This window comes from Miscanthus floridulus, chromosome 1, assembly GCF_019320115.1.
Source record: "Miscanthus floridulus cultivar M001 chromosome 1, ASM1932011v1, whole genome shotgun sequence".
NCBI classification, from domain to species: Eukaryota; Viridiplantae; Streptophyta; class Magnoliopsida; order Poales; family Poaceae; genus Miscanthus; species Miscanthus floridulus.
Window position 1 is genome coordinate 54960118 of NC_089580.1, and position 6701 is coordinate 54966818.

The window sequence follows — 6701 nt, forward strand, 5'->3', positions numbered from 1 at the left end:
TAGGAGATTCGTTCGTAGTAGTATGACATCGAGGCTCGGGTTTCGACCGTGCTCAAGTTGCCTATGAATAGGACACTGCTTCATTGTATAATAATCCTGCTCTAGAGACCACAAATAATGATGTTTAACGGCCATAGTCTTTGGCTAGATATGTAGCCTATGACCGTGCCCTCTTTGGGCCACTATTGTAAGACCTTATTTCTAGATATCAATAAAGCTCGAAACCTTTTATTATATATCTATGTACCATTCTTGTGTCCTCGGAGCCGCACCGGAGCTCGCCCACCTTGGAGCCCCACCATCTAGGCCATGCCAGAGCCCCATCTCTGCCTACGTAGGAGCCCCATCTCGGAGCTCCACCATCTACCTTGCCCCATCTCGGCTTTAGCCCCACCCACCTTGGAGCCCTACCTCTGTCGCCTACACCGGAGCCCCGACTTGGACTCAAAGCCCTGCCATCTCGCTGCACCTCTCAAAGCCCACCGCGAGGACCACACCGTTGTCCAGGTATACCGCCACCATCCAGGTCTACCACGTGTGCCATGGTATGCATCTTGCCATTCTGTGCTCCTGTCTTGTGCAGCCGGCCCCTGCACTGCCACACACTACCGGCCCATGCCCGTGCCATGGTGCGCTGCCTGCTCCCATGCTGCCGTGCGCTTCTGCCTGCCCTTGCACCACCGCGCGCTGCTGCCTACACCTGCATTGTTGTGTGCTGCCTGCTCCCGCGCCACCGCTCGCATACCTTGGCCGGATGGACCATGGCTGGACCGCTCGATGGCCCATCTGGCACATTTCCCTGGGCCGAAACCCTAACTAGCCCATTAAGGGCTTGTTTCAACATTTTCGCTTCTATATTATGTGTTGTAATCATAAAATTAATTCTAGGGTAGCTTTTTTGCTGTAAAATTTAATAATTCTAGGGTTTGTTTGTTATTATTTGTACATTGTTCAATATAAAATAAATTAATACTAGGGTAACATTTTTTATATTGCTTAATTTATTGTAATAGTTTTTGTTATCCAATTGGTGTGGAATATTTATGGTAGCTTCTTCATGCTATGTATGAAAATTTCATGTCCATTCGATGCTAGATGCACATACATTTTCATGCTATGTATTTATATATTGTACGTGCTATTAAACAATGCTTATATAAAAATAAATCTTAACTAAATCAGAATTAGCTTGATGAGTTCTCCAAATAATGGTGGCGAGGTGGGTGCCCAACCAAACAATGGTGATGAGGCAGGTGCCCAAGGATCAGACACGCAGCACACCACCACCACTAGTGGATTGTGGAGTTCATCGTCTGATCCGTGCCCTAGCATAGATAGGGCGTCTCGTCGTGCTGAAACCCGAGACCCTACTTACAATCGAATAGAGGAGGATGTACAATTTAATTAATTCAATGGAGGGCTATGAGGGGTTGTTATTCATATCTATACCTACGTACCAAATATATATAGATATATGATTGGTTGTTCTTTGTAGATAACTTCTCAATTGCATAACCAAATGAAGGAAGATGCATCAGATTCCGCACCAGAGGCAACTGAGACCACCGCCGAAGATAGGAAGCGGAAATGTGGGGATCGGGGCGTAAATAGGTGGCCAGATCGTACATATTCTGTCACACAAATAAGCCCAAAAGGAGAGCCCGTACAACCTATAGAGGTGGCAGCTAAGTATCGAAACACCATTGGTTTCCTTGTTAGGGACAATCTTGACATCACAATCTCTAATTGGAAACTAGTGCCAAAGAAAACCAAAAAGGACTTGTGGAAAAAGTTGAGAACAAGGTTTATTTTCTGAGATGATCGTGAGACACAAGCTATCACGAAGGAGTATGCAATAAGGCAGTGGGCAATCAGCTTACGTAACTGGAGGTCTGAATTGAATACCAAGTTCATGAAGAAAGGGTTGGACACAACGAAGAAGTACCCAAAAATTCTAGCAACTAAGTGGAAGACCTTTGCTGAGCAGAAGACATCAGAAGAGTTCTTATCTAAGAGTCAAGCCAATAGTGAACTTGCAAAGAAGAACATATACCACCATGCCTTGGCACTGGTGGTTACAAGCGTGCGATTCCCAAATGGTAGGTAGAGGAAGCTGCTCGGAAGACGGCAGGGTTACCGATGATGTTTGAGGAGGTACTCGAAAGGGCAGTAAACTGGCTTCGTGCGTGAAAACCACAAGAAAGTGAGTCTGGTTTGTCATGGCCAGATCCAATGATTGATGAAGCAGCCAAGAATATTTTGGCCATGGCAGCTAAGCAGAAGGAAGGATCATTCAAGCCATCAAGAGAGAGGGACACCCTTAGTGTTGGCCTGGGTAACCCATAGCACCCCGATCATGTGCGAGGCATCTCATCCCGGTTGGGCTAGAAGGAAGGATTTCCTGAGCATGCCAAGATGTATAGAAAATGTGACCACTACAAGGAAGCTATGAGAGATATTTTTAAGGAGGAGGCTAAGCAAGAAATGAAATAGATGTTGGTTGAAATCATGGCCAATCTTGATTCTGAGATAAGGCAACAATTGGCTAGTGTTTTGTCAAGTCAACAAGTGCCCATAATGCAGCAACCATAGATGATCACACAGACGCCACAAATGCAGATGGTCATCATGCAACCACGCGGATTCTCCAATAGTTCCAAGTAATATCGGATCTATGGCAAATAAGGAGCACTATGTAGTTGATGACATCGTCGCACTGACAGCTTGCTCCCTAGTTATATCGTATGGTATCACCAATGTTCGTATGATAGAAGTTGCCACTGGTATGGTGATCCCAGGCTGTGACTATCACAACAAGTTCATCTCATGGCCTCGATGGGACATTAGGTTGAATGATCCTATTCCATCGATGCCATTTTCGGAGTGGACGATGAAGGAGGGTTCTCACATGCAGCCTCGCCATCTCAAACCCCTTTACAGCCTGAACCTAACCCAACATCTCCAAACCCACCATCTTGTAACACACTACCATCACCAAAACCTAACCCACCACCACCATTTAGCCTCCACACCATCTTAGAGCCTCTACCTAGCCCACCACCATCGACAACCATGAATCCACCATCATCCCCGAGCAAGAAGGATGCCTCATCGGAACCTAAAGGCAATGTAGCTAATGAAAACCCTAAGTCTGTGCCAAAAATGGTTACGCCCTTCGATAACGAGACATCACCGAGGGTCATGAAGAAGTGGATGGTCGGATTTGAAAGGAGACCAAGCACACGTTACATTACTGAAAAAGCTGCTAGCAAGTACGCCTCCAACACGATCACCATATGAAAGCCAATGAGAGAGGATTACGATAATATCCCCACCGATAAATATGTGCCAGGTAGGCCTCTACTCCAGTGGTGCGAACTCCTGTTGTGTTTCACTGTGCGATGAAGAGGTTGCATGACTGGTATATGAGAGCATCTTCGGTTAGGATCAATGCCTTCTACGTGGTTGTACCACCACTAACTTTTATGGGTGGCCCTAGCAAGGTTATGGTAGACTTCGAGGACATTTGGTTGATGTTTCGCCCGGACAAACTCGACGTCCAGCTCATGAGCGTGTGGTGCCTGTAAGTGTCGCTCATACATAATTATGTTTTATTACTGATATAATGTTAGGGCATATGAAGTATCATTTGACAAAGTCACACGCTTTACATAATGCAACAAGCCGACCAGGACATGCAGTTTACTGAGGATATGTTTGTTCACCAGGGGAAAAAAGGTTGGGTATCTCGACCCGGCCAGAATAAGCGAGAACGAACACATAGTAGTTATGGGTCCTGATCACGACTTGTTCGTGGGCAAGACCGAGGCTGAAATAGCAAAAATTAGAGTGCGGGAGCAAGATAGGCAGGAAGTTGCAGTGGCCACCTACATAGGAAACGCGTTTCTTCAATACCAAGATAGGAGAATTCTATGTGCACCATACATGTTCAAGTATGTGTTGGTCGTAAACTCCCTTAATAATTTTTATTTACAAAGTTCTTACTGTCTTAACACATGGCTTCATTGAATCCGTGCAAGGACCATTGGGTCTGTATGTAAATTTGGCTCTACGATACATGGATTTTGGTCCTTGACTCCGTAGATTTCCCACAGAGCAAGTTATAAAAAATTCATCGATATTTTACAACAGTAAGTCAAGATTTGCATGCGTGCTTTTCCACATTTCTATACTATCTACGAGAGTTTAGATATGACTTGTTGAATTCATTCGAGCTCTATAGGGCATACAAGTTCTATAAGTTCAAGGGTGGATGGTACGATTAAAAAAAAGCCAAAAAACCGCTACATGTGCGGACTAACTTTAAGGTAAATTTTAAATAAACATACATATTTGTCTTGTATATATGTATACATAGCATCTATGTAACCACTTGCTAATTCTTATATAGTGCCATAAGCAACTACCAGGATCGATGCACAGTGGGTACTATGTGTGCGAGTTTCTCAAAGAAAGCGAGAGATACACCAACAACCCTAGCAATGTAAGTAATAGTCATATGTCAAGTTTTGTCATTACTGATGCGTTCTCCATATTGGTTAGTTATAAATGTATCATGACATTATATTTTGCAGGTATACAAGTGTGATCCCACTGAGTAGGCGCCTCCAGTAATAAAGAGCTCATGAACATTTGCGAGGACTTTAGCCGATTCATCATGGAAGAAATAATTCACTTCGATGGGAAGTATTTTGATCCAGAGTCAGAATTAGCTCGACCACAGTACCGAGATCTTGTACATATAGCTAGGCTAGAGCTAAACCGCGATGATTATTAGAGGAGTATGTCATGGGACCGAGCTAGCTATGAGTGGAAGAAACTTTGTTTTATGTATACATTATTAGTGTGTGATGACTTTGGTAGACTGCAACAAATATTGCTTTTTTCATGCATGCAAATATAATTTTCTGTGATTTCTATTTGGATTCATTTCAATTTGTATACAATAATTGACTGGCGGGAAATATAAACAATTCACTGGCAGGTAATATATGGCGCCAAATTTTGAATTTTTCAAGGACCGTAAACGGCGACCAGAGGGGGGGGTGAATGGGAGCCGTAAATTTTCTTTCGAAATATTTGACCGCTGTCCCAACTTCACCGCCAAATGCGCAAATAAAACACCATGATGTCCACTGACCCAAATGAGTGGGTGGATGTTCCCTAGGAACACTAGCGGAACACCACAAAACCGTCACAGCAAACGGAAATCGGATCGGAGTTCAAACGTGCTAACCACAGACGAAAAGACTGATGCTAGAATTACAGTCCAGAAATTCCCAAGCCTTCAACCGAAAATTCTGGGCTATAGAAAGAGCCAGACAGAGGGAGTTATCCGCACCACACTAGTGTCCTAGTAGAGCTCGGCTGGTGGTTCAACATACGCATGGTGTTGAAACATTCACCTCCTAGGTGATGTGCACTCATGCCTACACCCTGCGGCAAATGAAAGGAACCAGCCGAAGTTGCCAATTGAAAATGAAATTAAATAATCCAACAACTATTGCTTGATAGTGACAACTCAAGATTTGGAGAAGCAAATCATGTTCAAGCAAACACTTGCAGTTGTTGTGTTCATAACTTCATGGACTAGCATCGGCTAGAACTAGGAGTCGCTTGGCACTGCAGCACTGCTGCTGGTTCTCCCACGTTTGGGCACGAGCGCGAACTGACGAATAGAAGAACAGAAGTTCGACAGCTCGACTGAATCGAAAAACAGTGGCCGCAAAGTAGACTAGAAATCGACCAATCAAAAGGAAAGGAGCAAACTGCTGCACTTGCCGGTCATAGCACTAATGTGCTTGGAAGCCCTTTGCCCAAGCCGACACATCGCACACTAGAGAGAAATTGACGAGCGGAGCTAGTGGACTGAACAGAGATACGATAGGCTACTAGCAGTCAAGACTTGAACGCCCAAAAATCGATGAAAGCAGCAGCCAAATCAAAAGCTCTTGACCCCAAATTTCACATAGGGGATCTTCATGATGTTGGTGAGCTATCCCTAAAGAATCATGGCTCGAACCCAACTAAATCTTCGTGAGTTTCAGATCGTGGCCCAAAACAAAAAAGGAAAAAAAACTGAAGAACACGAAGAATGAAAATCATAGCTTGAAATGAGGAATTCCGGAGGACACGAGGAGGATTCGGGCCTCCATTCCCATACCAAAAATCCTAGAAAACAATCACAAATTTTTTCAGTACATGGACCTCTCTCTCAAGTGCAAAGGGAAGAAGAAAACCTAGCCTAAAAGGAAAAACAAAAAATGGGAGAGGTGAGGGAGATGGGGGCTCCCTCATCCTATTTAACAGGGCTATTACACATTCCTAGTTTTGCCCCTAGATACAAATGAGTTGAACCACTAAGCCTAAGGGCGTTGTTGTCCAACCCGGTGTAATCTTGATCCGACGGCCACCGCGCCTTCTCACCGGTAGCTTCGCCTCAACGTGAACTCCCTGATGCCGCCACGTGCCGTCCACCCCTCCTCGGAACCTCCGCCTGGGTTTTGAGGCCCAAACCTATAAACCATCCGCGGGTAGCGTACTCCATACGCGTCCCCCGCCATTCGACACGTGTCACCGCCGTCCTCGACCGACCAGCCCACCAAGTCCTCCTGAGCCTCGCTCGACTCACGCATCCGCCGTCTTGACCCAGTCAACACCGTCACTCCATGTCTTCTTGC

At 45.0% G+C, this 6701-nt stretch overlaps 2 pseudogenes; both read left to right on the forward strand.

Annotated features, from left to right (window-relative positions):
• Positions 1-1192: 1192 nt before the first annotated feature.
• LOC136457032 (uncharacterized) lies at positions 1193-2592 on the forward strand (annotated as a pseudogene).
• Positions 2593-4635, forward strand: LOC136457039 (uncharacterized; annotated as a pseudogene).
• The last annotated feature ends 2066 nt before the right edge of the window (positions 4636-6701 follow it).